The sequence below is a fragment of the Manis javanica genome, chromosome 8 (assembly GCF_040802235.1).
Source record: "Manis javanica isolate MJ-LG chromosome 8, MJ_LKY, whole genome shotgun sequence".
Taxonomy (NCBI): domain Eukaryota; kingdom Metazoa; phylum Chordata; class Mammalia; order Pholidota; family Manidae; genus Manis; species Manis javanica.
The window spans coordinates 86,638,909-86,656,676 of record NC_133163.1 but is presented as its reverse complement, the minus strand read 5'-3'; the positions used below and the strand labels follow the sequence as shown (position 1 = coordinate 86,656,676).

The 17,768-nt window shown below is 37.7% G+C and overlaps 1 long non-coding RNA gene across 1 annotated transcript; it reads right to left on the bottom strand.

Annotated features, from left to right (window-relative positions):
* Nucleotides 1-259: 259 nt before the first annotated feature.
* LOC118968395 (uncharacterized) lies at nt 260-17,037 on the bottom strand. Its single transcript, XR_012120898.1, has 3 exons — nt 16,948-17,037; nt 13,203-13,283; nt 260-465 (listed from the first exon to the last, which is right to left on the bottom strand). It is a non-coding gene; the product is annotated as an uncharacterized lncRNA (long non-coding RNA).
* Between the last annotated feature and the right edge of the window lie 731 nt (nt 17,038-17,768).

The following is a 17,768-nucleotide window of genomic DNA, read 5'->3' as shown; positions in this document are numbered from 1 at the left end:
TATACAACTAAGTTATGACTGCCAGGACTTCAGATGATGAATTTCCTTGAATCCATGACAGTGACTTGGGTGTTTAAATTTTTACATCCCATCAGTAACTTTTTCAATGCCAGACACATAGTCAGTGCTTAATAAATGTTCATTGCCTGAAATTTTAGTAAATTGGGTTTTTTTGAAAACTCAAAATATGGAGCACTAATTAGTCTTGTATATTTGCATATGAATTACAGCAATTTTTAATATCTTTATGTGAGAACTTAAAATGGGATTGATCTTTATTTGATTAAATGTGATCTCCAAGTCACATATAAAGCAGGAAAATATTTTTTAAATGCCTTTTTGGAGGGATTAACTTCCCCCTCAAAATCAAACTGAGGAATCTGTAGAATGCCATGTACATTGAATCTGGAGTTTTCCTGAAGCTGGCAAACATCTGCATATTCCACATCTGGAGCAACATCTGTTCTGTGTTGTTAGAAGAAGAAAACAAGAGAATCGGGGTAAACACTACAGCACAATATCATATTTTACAAACCTAACAAATGTATTTATTTATTGTTGATCAAGTGCCCAAGAAGCGGTGTGAGGCCCATACTAAGATGCTTGATAATTGCATTTCTCAACTCCCTTTAGAAACTGCTATACTCCAGGCCTGGGAATAACAAGCTTTTGCATAACAGCACAGGGGCCTATAAATAAGAAACTCATTAAGCTACCTGTAGCAGGCCTCTACCCCAGCCCTGCACTGGTTTGGGAGCTTAATGAGGTGATAATGAGGAGAAAATGGTTTAGCTCCTTTTTGGCCTGGTTTGCGATGGGTAGAGAAACCCTAGTCTTCAGTGAAATAGCCACCATAGAGCCCAATTCATCATTCAGGGTAGGTCTATACCAGAGAAATAATTTGCTTCTAGCCCTGAAGTTATTTGGCTCCCCTGTCTATGGAAACAAAGCAAGCTATTCATTCACATTTGAAGGGACTGTCCGAATAACACCAATAAAGGGTGTTAAACTAGTCGGTCATTAGCATTTGAAGGGAATGGCCAAATAACACCAACAAAGGGTGTTAAACCAATCCATGTTGTAGGTGGGGGTAGGGGATGGAGCACTGCCCAATTCTAAGTGGATTAATGCCAGCGTTATTTTCTCACTATGAGTCCAGCCTCCTAAGATTTCATATTCATTCACAGCTGGACCAAGCCTTCTTGGCCAAGCTCTCCCCTTCTTTTTCCCTACAAAGAAACTAAAGCAGTGAGCTGGGATTAGGAATATAACATTTAGCATATTGGAGACAAGACAGAGATCAGATCAGCAAACTTGGGCATCCAGGCCCCAGTGCCAAATTCAATAGTGTATTCTCTCTCAGTCCCCAACACGCGTCAGAGAAAAATAGATGAATGATCAGTTTCATCCGGTTTAAGCTTTTCTCAGATTAAATGCTACTGCTAACCCTCAAAGAAAAAAAAATGGAATCATAAACTCTATAGGAAAATCTTTCCATGATCACTTATTCCAGAGTTCCAGCCAAAACAGAAATCCTCTCTATGGTGTCCCTCGGGAAGGACATTCATCCTCTAGTTGAAAACAGCCCAGGAAAGTCAGATAAAATGTTCAGATGGGTTACAGTCAAGGACCCATAGTGTTACTACCATCCCACCAGGTAGAAAGTGATAGATGACACACCCATACTACATAACGCAGGAATTTTACTTATTCTCAAAATATTTTTGTGAGGTACTAATAAAAAGCCTCATTTTGTAAAAAAAGAAAATGTCAGCTAAGAAATTGAATAGCTTATCCTGCCTAACATAATTAGTAAGTGCTGGAACCAAAATTCACACCCGAAGAATATGGTTTTCTATAACACATTACTGGGACCCAAAGAACCTATAGCCTTCAGCAGATGGGGGATGATGATAACTTAGAAATAACTTTCAAGTAGAGAATTTGAAGTAAATCATGGCTTACTGGACATATGAATTCATGTTTACCCTTCACCAAATTAACAGAGGATTGAAAATAAGCAAGCTTACAAGGACAAAGATAAAGGGAGAATGAAGTTAAGAAAGATGCACATTACATAACAAAGCAAAAAAAAATGAAAGTTGAATTCATTATTCAAAAAGCATTAGGGGAGGCAAGGCCAGTAAGAAGCAAGTCGATTCATGTTGCAGAATGGGGTGGGTTGGAGTGGACAGGGATAGAGGGTCAGTGGGAAGCAAGACAGCAATACACTCTGAGCCAGGGTGGAGGATGAGGCTGAAACAAGACTAGTTCAAAATCTGTTCAGCTTGAGCTCCCTGACTTTCCCCTCCCTCTGCACCCCAACCCAGATCACTAGGCTAAGCAAAGTTCCCTTGAAAACCCTTCACCCCTATACCAATTTGCAGCTTATTAATCAGATTGTTCCACAACTTCTGCAATAACCTTAAAACTCAACAGGTCCCAAAGCTTCATTCTCAGTTTAAAATTAATCTCTTTTGGTAAATTTCCCATTTTGGTAAATTTCACCATAATTTTTTATTAGGTTATTTTATTGATTTGTTGTTGTAGTTTTTATATTCTGATATTAATCCTTGTTGACTGCATATTCTTCCAGTTTGTGGTTTTTCATTTTTACTTTAACTAATTTAAATTGTAATTGTACAAGATTATTCTTTAGTTAGCGTTTTTTGTGTGCATGTGAGTGTGCATCTTGCTGAAGAAAGCATTTCCACTTCTGAGTTGGCTCTCACATTTAATTCTAATCTATTTGGAGTTTATTTTCCTATATTTTTATAGTGTAAGGCTCTCTACTGATATTTCTGTATGAGTTGTCACAGCACCGTTTAATCAAGAGTTCCTCATTTTCCCATGAGCAGGAACACCCCCTCTGTCATATATTGTGTCATGTATACAGCATGTATCTGTTTATGGCTGTTCTTTTTCCTTATATTTATTATCTATCCCTGCAGTAGTACTGAACTGCCCTAATTATGGCAGCTTTATGATGAATTTTGATGTCTGGTAAACTTTCAATATTCTTCAGGAGCAGTTTCATTTTCCTTAGCCTTAGTTCTTTCTGATATATTTTAGAATTAATCAATTTACTTTAAAAATTCTTGTTGGAATTTTGATCAAAATTGCATTGAAACTTTTTTAAATTCATGAATATGGTATAGCTCTTTAATTATTGAGATTTTCTCTTTCATAAAAGTCTTATACATTTTTATTAATTCTAGGTACCATCTGTTTTTCCTTGCTTTGCACATCATGACTTTGTTTCTTCTTTTTTGCTGTTTAATTACTGATCAAATATCTAGCAGCTTTATTAATCTTCCAAAAATTGTTCTGTAGTTGTCTATATCAAGAAAGATTTTTTTCTCCTTCTGTGGTCTGAAAACTCTAGGGCAGACATCTATTGTGATATTAAATTTTATCAAACACTTTTTCTTATTTTCTCCTCTAATCTGCATATAAGGTAAATTATTTTTGTATATTTACTAGCATTGTCACCTTTGAATTCATATAATAAATTAGGCATCTTATTTTCCTTGTTGTTTTTGAGGAATTTTTCATACAAATTCATGAATGATATGGGCTTGTGATTGTCCTGCCTTGAACACCCCTCCTCTGATTTTGATTTCAGAGTTATACTTGTCTTATGACTTGTAGTGCCCCTTGTTTTTATGTTCTCTGGAAGAGTTTATAAATGATTGAAATGGTGTGTTCCTTGAGTGGTTAGAATTTTCCGGTAAAACCATCTGGTTCTGGTTTTCAAATGCTTTAATGAAAACAGAATATATAGTTTTATACTGTCTTTTCAGGTCATTTGTAATTATTCTTCTAGAAATGTGTCCATTTTTCTAATTTTCAAATTTATCATTAAGAGATTCACAATTCTTGCATTTAAATCTGGCCTCAATACAGATACATCCCATTTTCTTTTTAATATTGTTTATACATGATTTGTCTTTTTTAAAATCAGTTTTGCTTGGGGCTCTCTTAAGGAACTACTTTTTTGTAGATACTCTTTTGCAATTTTGTTTTCTTTTCCATTAACTTATTTTATTTCCAGTTGTATTTGCTTTAGGTCTGTCTAATATATTATTCTTTTCCTGATTTCTTATATTAAATACTTAGGTTGCTCTTTTTCTGCAATTCTTAACAATTAGGGTTGTAAATATCCTTCCAATTATTACTCTTGCTGCATTCTACAAATTTTATATAGTATTCTGATTACAAAATTTTTTTCTCCAATGTCCATTGTTTTCTTCTTTTTACTGTAATATTCTGAACCATGTAGTTTCTAAAGCATGCTTTTAAAATGATCTTTTTATTAGTTTTATACTGAATTGGACTGCTATAAAAAGCATGGGCCTAAGGTGTATTTCCTTATTCCAAGGCTAGTGTTAGCATTTACTCTGATTATATCTTGTCACTCTTACCCTACTTTTAGCTCACTGTTCCTTTTCATTTATGTATTTATTGGTTCTAGGAAAATTTCACTTTCCTCCATGTGATTTCAGCAATGCTTTAAAATATAATTGTGCTAGTATATCCAGGACCTAGCTGTTTTCAGCACTGGAGCCCTTCATAGTATCTGCTTAATATCTAATAAACTCTAAGAATATTCTCCCACTACATCTTGGAAATTTTTACTCACAGAGTCAATGGAAAATACAGGGCATTCAAAACTCTAAAATGCTGTCCAATATTTTTACCTATTCAGACTCCTCCACTCTGTTTTTGCAGCTGCATGCTAAGAAAGGTACAATAATGCCCAGCACTAGTCTAAAAAGGTTTGCTTTAACTAAGTTTGCTTAATTTCAGGCTCACACCATCCATGGTGTAGGTAATTGTGCATATTGATTTAAAAGATCCTTCCTTCCAGTTCTTAGTGAAAGACAAGCAAGTAGAATAGATGGTGGTGTCAAATTTTCTTGGCTGTATGAAGAGGTGATTGGAATAGATTGGCTCTAAGATGCCTTTCAGGTCTAAGAAAACATGCCTGTTTCTAAAAACAAGAAAATAATATTTCTCATTAATTACCAGCCAGTAATTGAGGTTAAAAAACATTGCATTTATCCCTTCTATTAATGTAGTAGCAACTTCTAAAATATGTTTTTTCACTTTTTAGTCATTACAACAATCTAATTCTGCCCTTAAGTCACTAATAATTATTGCTGTATTTACCTGTGACTAATGGATTGAGATTTAGTGTAGTCTTTGTTAGTAAATGCAGATGGATAATCCATCCCTAAAAATCAAAGTTCAAGAATGCACTCTTGGAGCAGGACTCCAGGGACAGGGCAATAGCTCCTCTTGAAGCCCATAGCAGACATTTCAGAAAGCACAGGTTTACTGAATTGAATCACATTCAACCCTGTGATATTTATGAAGTCAGAAACCAGGAAGAGGAAACTGAGTTTGTAAGGTTAAGGCAATATAAGGAATGGCCTTGAGAATAATGGTCATGGTCTGTGGAGACCAGAACTGAAGGTGTATTTATGAAAAATACAGATGGTGTGTATATACACACACACATATAAATAATGAACTTTTAACATATACCATTACCTTTTCGTAATCTAGTTGAAAAACTAGATTTTTTTTTTTTGCTCAGAATAATTTAAATTGAACAAGTAATGAAATGCAAGAAAATCCTCAATGGCCTTTGCCAGGGTCTTAAATATACTCAGAGATTACAAATAAAACTTTAGAAAATAGAACTTGAAAGTATTCATTTCTGAGATCAGATTCATAGGAAATCTGTACATGTAACCACTATTGGCTTTAATTGTTGTATAATAATGTAATAAAAATATTACTATGTAGAATTGGAATAATTATGTAGGCAATAATTTCACTTTATAATAGTAAAAGGATTCAAGATTGATGGATTTGTATGAATTGTACTACTATAAGGTACAAAAATTTTTCAACTTGAAAGACTGACAGCTGAAATATATGTGGTGGACTGACTAAGCAGCATGCAGATATTCTTATTAGATAATTCAATAAATCAAAATCAATCTCTGCTGTTAACTTTTTAGAAGTAAATGAAATTAGTGTCTATTTTTTTGGGTTTAAAGTTTCTGCTCATTCCTAGCTTTCTATTATAATTGAGAAATCTTATGTCTAAAAGAGAAAAAAGTGGATTATTTATCATAAAGTATTAATGGGCAAAACAGGAGCCTCTATATAGTCCATTTGAGAAACAGCTCATTCAAAAATGGATGTGAATGTTCACCTATCGCTCTGAGAACTTCTTCCTTGCATATCAGTTATCTTATGGGAAGTGAAGATGGAGAAACAGCAGCGTTGTTTGTCAGTGTCCTCCTGAGATTGTTAGCAATACATCCTGGCACATATTGTTTCAGACAAAAAATTAGTATTTTGCATTAGAAGAGGATAATTAGGCAATAAGATACAAAAGCGAGTGTGGTTATCATGAGATAAACACACACATGGGGTGTTATGAGGCACAGCCAAGTGTCTGTAATCCCTCTAGGGTATGATTATCTCGTGATAACCACACACCCTGGAGTTGCCTTATTGCTATTATAAAATATCTTTATTATAGGAAGAAATGTGCATTTTTGTGCAGAAAGGAGACAGAGCTGGCAATTTAGAATGCCAAACAGCAGTTTCAGCTGAGCTATGTGGTTTACATAGATTAATTTATCCCATTGGAATGTATCCCCAGCCAAAAAAATGTTCCCTAAATCCAAGCAGTCATAATCTGTAGTGATGTGCAGCTATTTGGAGCATTTGAGATATTCCCTGCCTGGTTCTTAGGCTGTTGGTTTGATGGTTGCACTGGGTGAATGCTGAGATGCGTGATGAGAGGATCTACAGTGTTCTGGAAACCCTAACTGTGATTCATGGGAATGCCAAAATTCTGTGCCGTAATTTTATCTGGTTCCTTGATCAGAATAAATGTTTGAAATTCCTTATGGAAACAGTGTCTAACAACAGAAAAGTCGTAATGGAGAGAAATGATTAAGGTGGAAACAGAATGAGCTGAAACTCAAAATGACAAGGAAGAGTTAATGTCACAGACAAGAGATCAGTCTGCTGGCCTCAAGTTTGTAAAGAAACTGAGGGCTTTACAGCTACAGAAATGAAGGTTGCCGCAAAATATGACAGACATCCGTTAATATCTGGATTATAATCATAAGAAGTGGACCTATTCTCTGTGGCTCTAGAAACAGAATTCATTTAAATGAAAGTCATGGAGAAAAGGATTTCACTTTACTGTAAGAATCTATTTTTAAAATTTGAGTGTTACAAAATATAACTGTCATTCTTGAAAAAAAGATTCAAGCCAAGACTGAGTGATATATTAAGGGGGTATCCTCCATTAGATATTGTCCCCCATATCTCAAAAATTGATTCTACAATGAAAATAAAATTATGAATGCACATAAAATCTGAGAAGATACAACATCTCTTCAAATGCAACAACTGAAAAGAGATCATAAATCCAAAACATTTCGCAGGTACTTTCTAATAGGAATAGAAATTAGTAGGTCTCAGATAGTTTTAAGTGTACTAAGCACACTAAGATTCAGTTGTATTAGCAAATCCTTTACACTTACTTACACATCCAAGATGTCACAAGTCCTGTTTGATAAAAAAAAACTACAATTCTCTTTTCTGTGCCTCTGATAAATTATTAGCCTAATATTCTAAAACTGTGATGAAATCAGAAGATGGGCAGTAAACATTTTATTTCAATAAACAAATTAGGTAAAATCAGCAACAGACCAGCCTATAAATTGGGTGTCAAAAAAAATCAGTATTTATACTTACGTTTGATCAGCCAAATCTTTGGGGGAAAAAATCCAGAAAATTTAGCCCAGCTTTGTTATTTTCATGGTAGTCATCAAAATGTGTCAACTCTAATGTAAGACTGTTGTTAAGATGGGATATAAAATCAGTGTAATTGATTTAATTTTTTAAAAAACCTCCTAAGAATATATGCCATACCTTTTTAAATGCAGCAAAGCCAATAGTTGGTTTAAATGTAAAAATAAATTTTGTCTAGAGATCCACTACCCAGCCATGGTGAAGGTTTATTGGTTTCTGCATATTCACTGATATGCTTTCATGTAAAATCAATGCCTCACAGTCTAATGTATTATGTTATGGTGTGGGATCTATAAGCTAAAATACATATTTGATGTATAACTCCACATCTTTATTTTACAATAAACCTTGCCATGGGGAAAATTTAAAGGGGCACCATTTGTTTTCTAAATATGCAACAGCATCTTTCACATAACTGACAATTGTTTCAACGGAACGCTATCATTTCTAGCCTAAATCCCCATCTTTTAATTTAGCCCTAGGCCATACCTTTTAAAGAAATTGCCATCCATGAAATATCAGATGCTCTAACAGGGCCAGACTTGTGTACCTCCCTAGTAGAGCTGTGTGAAAAATTTCACACCTACACTGAAACTGCCAAAATATGCTTCTTCACTCTTTTCAGTACCAAGGGGAAAACATATACTTTTTCCCTTTGGGCAGTTTTGACAGCTTTAACACAAGTGAAAAACAGGTTTTGCCAGCATTAAAAAAGGGAAAAAATTATAACGTGAGAACCTCATAGTTTTAGGCAGAGGTAGAAGAGAGAAGCTGAAAATCTGGGCTAATACTCAGTCTCGGCCAAGGCCGGCTACGTGATCAGCAGTATTCAGAGGCTTGCTAGGGGAGATCACTGCAAGTAAAAGAGACTAAACACTTCAAGGGTAAAGTCAATACTAAATAAAAATAATAAAAAACGGCAATAAAACTGGAGTCTCCTGCAGCATTTTCCCTCAGAGCTGGATCATAAAGTCAATTACTTCTAAGAATCACCCCACATTACTGCGGGCCCCCACCCTGTGTACTGTCAAAATTTAGAAATTTTCTTTGGCTGTAGGGAGAGAGATAAAAATATAAAAGTCAACTAATATATCCCTGAGGCATCTTGTTGTCCTATGGAAAAAATCACCCATTGCTCTTCACTTTCTTTCTCTTGAAATTTTTGAGGAATCCTGTGCCTCTATAGGAAAGAAAGAAGCTGCTTTGCTGAAAGCTTTTTAAGTAGAAAATTGTCATTTACAATGACCACTTTCCTCAATCACTGCACTCCCAAAACACTCAAAAGATTTTGGAAAAAAATAATAGGTCTAGAAAATGCATACATATATAGCTCTGGGGATTCAGCCAAGCAGAGAATCCTTCTGGACCCCTGAATTCCTATAGCATTTTTACACTCTTTAGTCATGCTTTAAAACAATTGAATACCAAACATAAACATCAAGTCAATGGAAAATGAAAATGTGCTGAACTGTTCTGCATCCACCCAGACTCATCTGGTAGAACGCTATACTTACAGAACACGTGGAATGAATTTTAACTTGACTCTTATGTGGGAGTCTCTACTACATGCAATTCAAAGCATTTACATAAAGATGCATCTTTTGTCACTTTGAAGATAGGTTTAGTGTGTATTGAGAGACAAAGATTGATCAGCCTTTTACATGATGAAGGGAAGTGGCTGTTTCCTCCTTTAGTTTTTGTAATAATCTTTCTTACAAGAGGGACAATTCTGAGTTCGGTCCTCGTAATTTAGAAAAAACTGCTGGTAAAGAATTTGGGGATTTGTCCTCTGGATTATTTTATACTTTGTCCAATAATGAAAATAGTTATTTGTTTAGATGCTGTTGTTGTAACTTTTCTGGGCACAATCATTGTGGATTGTTGAATTTGTGAAACACCCAAGCATAAGATAAGCAGAAGCCTTACCACATGTCAACATTTCTGGGGGGAGAAGGCAGAGAGGGAAATGTATTTTCATGATTTTATAAAGTAACATGGACTCTTCCAGTGATCTCACACTAACTTGGTGCTGTCATCCAGAGCTGAGGACCCACTTTGTCTCCTGAGGATTCCTTCCAATCAGCCATCTTCCAACACGATGGTTCTGGGAAATGGGGCTGAACTTAACACTGCCTTGTCACTCTCACTGGGCCTTCCACTGAGTTACCTCCTGCTACTGTCCTCTGCTTGCATCCCCATGCCTGCTAATCCCAGCTCCAGCCCAACAACTCTGGCCTTAATGCCACCTACACTGCCCAGAACCACTCAGGCATGTGCTCCTGGAACTGCCTCCCAGTCCTGCCTTGCCCAGAAACCCTGGACGGCTGCACCCAATTAATTCCAACTGTGTTTCCCCCATTAGGTCTTACAGACTTTGGATGAAAAATGTTGAAAATTTTTAGTTTTCTCTGTCCTGAAGACTCACTCAGATATGTGTGTAGGAGCGGAGATAGAAAATATGTGCCTGTGGCCAGTTTCATGTTATCCTCAGGACTGTTCCTTTTCTTCAGTAATGGAAGAAATACTATGGGCTTCCTCTTAGGTCAATTTCCTTTCCAGATGCTGCTCCTGCTCTACCCGACTCCCACACAAGGAAACATACACCGACCATAGAGATAGACGGCGGCAGACAGTGATTTTCTTCCAGTGTCCATTTGCTCCTTCTTCGTTCTAGAGATAGAACCTTTCCACAGTCCACCTCTGGAACTCATCAGGCCATGTGGCAAGTCAGCTAGACATCATATTTCCCATCTGTGACTCAGATGGTGCAGTGTGACTCAGTGACTCAGTTCTTGCAGTAGGTTTAACAAGTGACTGTTTAAGGTTTCTGACCTTAAAGACTATCCCATATACATTCTCTCTCTCCTTGGACCTTTCTTCTGGCTGGGAAATTATAACAGCTGAATCAGGTTCCTGAGCGGAGATGAAAGCCACCTACTGAGGATGCAGAGTGAATCCAGTGGTGTGAGGACTTCACGTCCTCCAGCTTGTATGCTCATCTCTGGACTGGCACATGGGTGGGAAATAGACATCTAATTTGTTTGTTCCACTCCAGCTTTAAGTATCTTTTTAACAGCATTTTAAACTGTATTCTAGCCAATATACTAGGGTTGAGAAGAGAGGAGATATTTTATATGTATTTTATCATATAACAGTAAGTATAATAATTCATGAACTCAGAGTTATGAATTATAGAAAGAATCACCTTTCTTTTGTATTCTGGCAGCAGATGCTTGGGAGGAAATCATTCCACAGTTCCACATCACAGAAATACTAACAAAAGATGACTGGATACCTTTAAGATTGGGACTAGCAGAGGCTGCAAATATAAGGAAGAAAATGAAGTATCTCAAGGAGAAAAATGAAGTCGTATGTGAAAATTGAGTATATAAGTAAGAACTTTGTGGACCATAAAGTATTAGTTACATATTCATAATTATTACTTTTTACTGAAATAATCCTTGTGGTCAACCAGTTCAGAGACCTAAACAATATATTTCTGCTAGTATTTCAAATATACTTTAACAAGCAGAAAATGGTATGTTTTAATTGTATTCATTCACTCTATATTTTGAGTCAGATACAAAAGATCCTGACACCATATGTCACACAAGGTCAATGTAACAGTGATCCTACAAAAACTGACTTGTTTCATATACTCTTGAATTCAGATATTCATGCAGAGCACTAAAATGTCACTAAACAGCAAATTTCTATACTGCACATTTGATCTATGTTTATGTATATATAATACATGCAGGCAGAAAAATATACAGAACAAATGAACAGTGCTTAAGACAGGGTTAGTGGAATGCTTTTTAGGAAAATTATAAGGAAACAATAACAAAATCAGTAACTAGTTTAAAGAGTAATTGGATGAGAGGAGAAGGGTAATTCTATGGGGTTGCACAAAACAGGAAGCTCACATTTTTTCCTACTTGGAATCTGTAAGAGACATTCTGAATATTGCATACCTCTTTGTATATGCATGGCTACATAATGGCCTTGTCTTCTCATGAAGATAACTGGTTTAGCCTGTGAAATGTTCATTGATCTAAGTGGATGGGTCTGAGGGGAAGGGCTTGTCAGCTGGGACAGCTTATCAGAGGAGGGTTGTTCTTCCCACCCCCCTTCTTCCTATTTATTCCTAAACCAGAGAAAATTCCCCTGGGAGCATGGAGGCCTCAGAGGGAACATTGCAGAGACTCAAGAGATGAGAAACGGTTTGTAAATGAGTATTTAAAACATGAAAACACTCTTGTTTTTAAAGCCAATGAGTATAAAGTACCGGTGGGAGACGTGAGTTGACAGCTGGGACTCTTCATCCGTCTGGCTGAGGGATTTTGAGTCAGTCTCTGACGGATGAAAAGTAGGACTGGGAGAACTCGGGCCTGTCAGAATCTGCTCAGAATTCCTGGGCTTGCCATTTCAAACCAAATTCAAACCTTCCAGAGCTTGAGATTAAAGAGAGTGTTTACAGAAAAGTAAAAGAGGCTTGAAAATGCTTATTAAGAGGCATCTTAGAAATCTTTATAAAGCGTCATCTGTGATGATTTACATGCAAATGAGTTGGAATGTGCTTGGCATACATTATGTAGGGTTTTCAGATTTGATCAAATCCATGCTGATCATGGAAAAAGAAATACATATACATACGGCCTCTGGAGAGTCTGATGCAGGGATGGCTTGTCCATCCCTGGTCTGAAGCAGAAAAGGGATAAGGAAGGACACATGAGTGCTTTCTATTGGGTCACTTAAGGACTTTTGCTCTTAGGGCTACATTCTGAGCCCAGACATATGGCCAGAGGTCTGTGTGAGTATCAGATGCCCTCAGAGCTTCAGGTGTGTATTGGAGAAGACTTGAGCAGGAATTTACACCATGTCTGAAAGATCCCACAAGCTATAGTCTTAGCCCAGTGTTTTTTAGGGGTCTGTGCTGCTTCTGCCAGGAGGTTTTAGGCTCCCTGCTGGTCTCTGGTCTGAAGTGACCTATCTCAGTGGCAGAACCAGAACCAGGATCCTGGGACTTTGCTACTCACAATCTGGACTACTAAAGAGGTTTCTGGAAGTTCAGGAAGTTGCCACAGCCTGTAAGATGTAAAATGTAGATAAAGACAAAAAAGTTATCACTAGGTCCTCAAACTACCAGGAGCAGGAAAGCCACAAGGTTATAAAACAAGCTAAAACAGGTCTTTTTGAAAAACTTATTGGACTGCTGAGTTCTTACCTAAGGCTAAGAGACTAATGTTCAGCACAAAAAAAACTGGGTCCTAGAAACTGCAAAGAACAACCAATTATGTAACGGAGTATGTGTTGCTCCATCAAATAGAGTTGCCAGCTTTGTACATTACCTGTCATAGCATTCTCTGAGTATCAGGTCATCATTAGCCCAGCACTCCCCAGGTTTCCTTGATTTTCTCCCCTAGCGTCTCCTAAAATAGACAACTCAAGCTTAGGGTCAAAATTGGCACTGAAGAAAAAGATGAATTAGGCAAAAGTTTGGGGTGCCTATTCCCTCTTCATCTGCCCCTTTCCTGCCCGTGTCCATGTCCTTCTTTACATCACATCCTCCCCACACCCCAGTTCCAGGTGGACTCTTTATACTTAAAAATAAGAGTTAGCCAAGATGACCACTAAAGATTTTTGACCTCAAAAGATATTATTGCTATGTTTAAAAATGAATAAACCCCTAGGTAATAATTTAGTTTGTTTCCACAAGTCCTTAGTTTATCCATTAGTGTTTCACTGTGTAAATCTGATTCTCAATGCAAAATGCAATTTTCCTGAGACCATTCAAAGGAAGGGACTCTCATGAAAGGCTCCCTTACAGAGGTGTGGTCAGGGTCAAGAGCATAAATAAAGAATGGCAAGGAACCTAGAAACCAGCAAGAGAAAAACATTAACACTGCTAAGGCTCGGAGAGCAAGTGGGAAACAGTATTACTGCAGCCCGGATGGCTGGGGTCAAAGGAGGAGGCATCTATTTCTAGAGGTGTAACGCCAGAGCAGGGAAGGGCCAGGGAGAAATGCACCAAACATGCTGTCCTCCATTGGTTGGACCCTGCCAGAAGCTAGGGGGTGAGAAGCCCAGTTGTAGTCTGTAGGGGTCAAACAACTGGGAGCACTGAGCAGGTGCAGGTACAGAATGGATTAGTGAATGGGGTGGAAGGTAAAAACAAATCAGCGCATTAATCTAATCCTAATCTTTTTCCTGTAGCTTGATGAGGATGTTCCTTTCCAACACTCTACATTCTACACTGTATTTAAGTCATTCCAACATCTGGTTGTAGGAATTCAGATAAGCTCAGTTTCAAAATGTTATCCATAACTATCATAATAACTTCCCAATTGTTTTTTCTTTTTTCTCACCTATCACCATGTTCTCAATAGTCTATCTAGTCTTCTTAAAATACTACACAATTCAGCTAGTCTCTTACTTAATACCCAGCTCAAATGCCACCACTTGTATCATGATTTTCTTAATTGTCCCAGGAGGAGATGAGGCCTCCCATTTTTGAGTTCTTAGAGTATACCATCTGAGCCACTTGTGTGTTATTACCTGCCTTCTAGTACTCTGGAAAATTACATAAAGGTGTTCTTCCTTCATTAGATCAAATCTCCTTAAAAGTTGGGATGGTTTCTTGCACATGCCTATATACCTCACTAGGTCACTGGGTTCACTGACTTTCTACATAGTAATCACACCTGAAACATTTACTAGAGGAATGAACTTGTGGATGAATATACCATCCATCTCTCTCCCTTCCTTGCTTGACAGTCCCATTTGATATATAATTATCAGTTTAAATATCACTTCCTCTAGGAAACCTTCCTTAACCCTCATCTCCTCCCAAGGATTTCGGGTATATGTTGGGTACCTTGTGCTTTGACTATTATGGCACTTAACATAGTCATACAGTTTTTAAATGGTAGTACCATGGTTCAGATTAAGTTATATATGATTCCAGAGGTCATATTTCTTCTCAAGAGAAAGTAGGAGGGAAAAATTATATTTAGGCAATGAGATAAGAAAACACTTCATGGCAAAGGTGGTAATTGAGATAAATGCTTAAAGTATAATGGGTTTTGGCAGGTAGATAGGGCAAGCATTATACAAAGAGAGGATGAAGTGCATAAAGGTATGGACCTACTGTAACGCAGACTGTGTTTGAAGCATCATGGGAACTAAGGCTGCTTGTGGTTGGTGCCACAATGTAGAGGAACTTTGTTGTAGGAGCCTATTGCTAGAATCCAGGAACACTCTAGGACACAGTGCAGAGTGGAGAAGGATGGAGAATGAATCTAGCCACATAAAAGAATATATCTGGCAAGCTAGTTAAGATGTTTTGGATGTGAAAAGTCTAATTTGTTATTCTTGTTGCTTTTTTAACAAAGGGCCTTCAGGAATACAGCTTTAACTCACATAAGTGACTGTGGACTCAAAAATCTTACCACTGGGTATATTCTTTATATGTGTGGTTGTAGGAGCAGGTAGTGAAGAATATGTATTGCTATAGATTGTCACTCAGGCAGAGGTAATCTAATGGCAAACCTCTCACATGAGATGTAAGAGACTTAAGGGAGGAGATTTGGCCTGCAACATTATAATGTTCTGCATTGTAGAATGGTTAGAGTTAACCCTCTGCTATGTGCTCTATTGCGTATATACAAACTGATGTAATGGTTATTAGAAAATTATTTTTAAAATAATTAAAAATCTCTCAGCCACTTTTTCTTCAAATATTGTATATGCCCCATTCTCTCTTATCCTACTAAGGTTGCAATTATGTACTTTCAGTGCATCCTATGTGTCTCTTATGCTCTTATTTTTTCCATTATTTTTTCTCTTGTATTTTAATTTGGATATTTCATATTCATCCATATTCCAAGTTACTAATCTTTACTCCACTGTTTAATCTACTATTGGATCTATCTATTGAATATTTTCAGTTTTAGTTTACAATTCCAGAATTTCTATTTGATTTTACTTTATAGTTCTAATTTTCTGGTGAAATTTGCCATTTTCCATCTATTTTACCTATCTTTGTATATTTTGTAAACATATCTTTGATAGTTTATTTCAATATTGGCTAATACAATTATTTAGATCATCTGCTTGTCATCCCTTTTTCTTGTTTTTTTTGGAGGGGATGGGTGTTGTATGGTTCACTCTTGGCATAACTAATTATTTTTGACTAAATGGTAGATACTGTATATAAAAAATATCACAGAAACTCTGATATTTTCTTCCATAGAGGATAACCGTTCTTTCTACTAGGCAGATAAAGTAGAAGCTTATCACCTTAATTCAACAAGCACTGAGCTGAGCTACAACAAGACTGTAGGTTTAGTAAAGCTCAGATTACCTCTAATTTATCCTTATTCTGAGGGCATAGTTCTCTGGTTTTCATTTTAGGAACTGGTATGTTCACCGGTTTTTGGCAGTGGGAGGAAGTTCTGTACTCAAAACTCTTTTTTATAATAAAGGGAGTCTGCAAAAATGATCCTTCTTTGCTTTTTATAGGTGTTCGACTAGGTCTCATGGGCTCCTGTTCCTTGCAGCTTCAGAAGTCAGTAAATACTTTGAAAGGGAAACCTGCTGTATATCAGGCCCATTCTCTATCCCTTCCTTCTCACTGTGACCTTAAGCCCTCAAGTTTCCAGTTTTGTCTCTCCATTCTCACATAACTGATTATTTCTCTGTGACACATCAGTGACTCTCTATCCACACAAAACCTGGATTCTCAAGTTTTTATGCCTAGAATAAATAAATGACTTTAAAGGAAAGTGGATATGGAATGTAAGCTTACTTTTGCAGTTTCCCCTTTCTATAAACATTTTTCCCTCCTGGGTCCAAGATGGCAGTATAAAAAGAGCCTGAGTCCACCTCCTCCCATGTACACCCTAAATCTACACCTACACACAGAGGAATTCATGCTGAGGAAGAATGGAGGTCTGAGTGAACACCTTCTGCAAAATGATGAATAAAAGACCACATGAAAAATGGCAGGAGAGACAGAGACATGGTAATGGAGGGGCTCCATTCCCAGCTCATCAACAGGGAAGGCTATCCTGAGCTACCTGAACGCAGACTTACCTTGTCCTTAGACACAGAAAAAAAGCCACCAGTTGGAGGGTTTAAGTCTGAATATCAAAAAGCAAGGGAACTGCTGGAACTCTCTCCAGGACTGGACATGCTATTTAGCACAAATGGAAGCAGGGTACCTTTTGTTTGCATTCACAGACACTGCTAGTGCCAATAAGAGCAGGGTGATTTCGTTTACATTCTTTCTGGACACTGCTAGTGTGAATGGGAGCCGGGTGGGCCCCATCATCATTTGCATCCCCTCCACCCCCTGGACACTGTTAGAACAAACTGGAGCAGAGTGAGTGTCATTGTTTTGTGTTCTCTACTGAAACTGCTAGAGTTAGGTCAGCAACATTATTTCTGTCCCCACACACAGTGATGGTGCAGACATGAGCTGAGTCAGAGGGAACACGCCAGTTCCAGAAGTGATGGAAGAAGCCTCCTGGCCTCCGCCCACACCCAAAAATGCCTCTCAAAGATCCAGCAGTCCCACCAAGATGCTACTTGTGCAACACTCACATGGCTTCAATCTGTCCACATCCTTCCCATTCCTGGTTGCCGTGTTTACACAGCCCCACCTCAGTGCCAATGTGGGAAACCCCTGGACTTCACCATCAATCCCCAGCTACCCCATTAGCATGGCCCCAGCTGGTGCCCACCAAGGAAACCCATTGACTGTGCCCTTCCACTCCTAGAAACCCTACCAGAGAAATCCCAGCACATTGCCCACAGAAGACTGTGACCCTCTGACACAGGCCACCCCACCAGTGTGGCCCTAGGTGCAACCACAAAGGAGACCCTGGCCTATGGCCTGGGAATCCCAGCACCAT